Source organism: Diaphorina citri, unplaced genomic scaffold, assembly GCF_000475195.1.
Source record: "Diaphorina citri unplaced genomic scaffold, Diaci psyllid genome assembly version 1.1 scaffold1357, whole genome shotgun sequence".
In the NCBI taxonomy this organism is placed as follows: Eukaryota; Metazoa; Arthropoda; class Insecta; order Hemiptera; family Psyllidae; genus Diaphorina; species Diaphorina citri.
The window spans coordinates 64,975-66,560 of record NW_007378784.1 but is presented as its reverse complement, the minus strand read 5'-3'; the positions used below and the strand labels follow the sequence as shown (position 1 = coordinate 66,560).

General features: G+C 36.0%; 1 protein-coding gene across 1 annotated transcript in view; it reads left to right on the top strand.

Moving 5' to 3' along the window:
* Window positions 1–1,586, top strand: part of LOC103515506 (extensin-like) — a 4,557-nt gene that overhangs the window by 2,781 nt on the left and 190 nt on the right. The window lies entirely within an intron of this gene.

Genomic DNA, 1,586 nt, shown 5'->3' with positions numbered 1-1,586 from the left:
CTACCAAAACTACCTAAGACCTGAGTAAACAGTGTAAGCAATGGGTGCATTTTACTAAACTTTAATTGGAGATTTTACGGTCGAAATCGTCCATTACCACACTTTTTCCCATGTAAAAAAAAAAATCGAATTAGATTACAAATGGTGCATTTTATTTAGCATCTAACCGCTAACCTCAGCGCGGTTCATTCAAGGTCACTACTTCCCCTCACATGGAAGTGTGTTTATGACGTGAGGGGCGTTAACCACTTTTAGGTTTACGTTTCCCCTCTTGGTTTACTTTAACCAAGCTCTCGACTGCGGTTAAGAGTCGCCATTTTTTTTCTCGGTTTAGAGACGCCATTTTTTCTCGGTTTAGAGACGCCATTTTTCTGTTTAGATCAAAGTTTTTGTTTTGGTGTAAAGTTGTAAACTGTAAAAGTGTAAATTAGTTTTTTGGACTTTTTGGCTTTTTGGTGACTGTTGTTTCTCTGTTTTTTTTTGCGAGTTTCCATCTTCCCACTTCGTAAAGATGGATAATTATAATGATGGTAAGTACCTATAGAAAATTAATAATATTTGGGGACCACAGGGAGAATGACGTGTGGCGTATTGCTGTGGGACTATAGCCAAAAGTACACAGTAGGTACCACGTAAAAAGCCAAAAGTACCCGTGATGGTTGGTCAATTATGAGACAGGGTAGGTAAGTGAAGGCCTGCAGGCAAGCTGATAAATAGCTGTCTTGTTTTGTGCCTGCAAACAACAAACTGCCAGGGTAGCAGTTTCTAACTAAACCCTGGTTTGAGACCTTTTTTTTTCTTGCACAACAACCTAAAGAAGTATCTGTTTCTGTTCATACCCCATAAACATAAATTGATCACTGTTTTTGTTACCTATGCTACACAAAGAAGAAAGAGGTATAAGAACAGACCATCGGCAAAATCCTTGCTGGTTTTCTAAAACAACATCCAATTGTATGGGATTGTAAACCCGTCCTGCCGGAATTCACACCTTACTTGATTACCAGTGAACTTCAAAGTCCATACAGTGGAGAAATAGGGTTCATTCAGGTGTCTCATGACGGGTTCCTTGAATGGTATTAGAATTGGTATTATTTCATTTTACAGGAACCATTTTATAGAAAAATTAATTTAACACTTAACGGACAGAGGTAAAAATCATTATGAAGTAAGAAATTATTAAACTAAAGGGTAAGAGAAATCATCTCATTGAGGAGAAAAAACTTTGCTATCAGCTCATTAAAGAGGAATAATACTTTTATTGGTGATTTTTTTTTTTTTTTTTTTTTTTTTTTTTTAAATAACCCGACGGCACCATCAAGGAAGGACCGTATCCCAGCAGTGAACAAGATAGACATTCTTTTTTTTTACAGAAACTTTAATTTTTGTAACTCATAACCCCAAAAATCTATTGTCTACTACACAATTTGTGTTGTAAGTGGTTACGTGAGAAAACTAGGTGTCACTGAACGCACACTTGTGTTACCTTAAAGATTGTCGACACTATTGATTTTGTCACACAGAAATTGACACTATTATAGTCTGATTACTTTGTACAAAAGAAGTCATTAATATTAATGATCTTC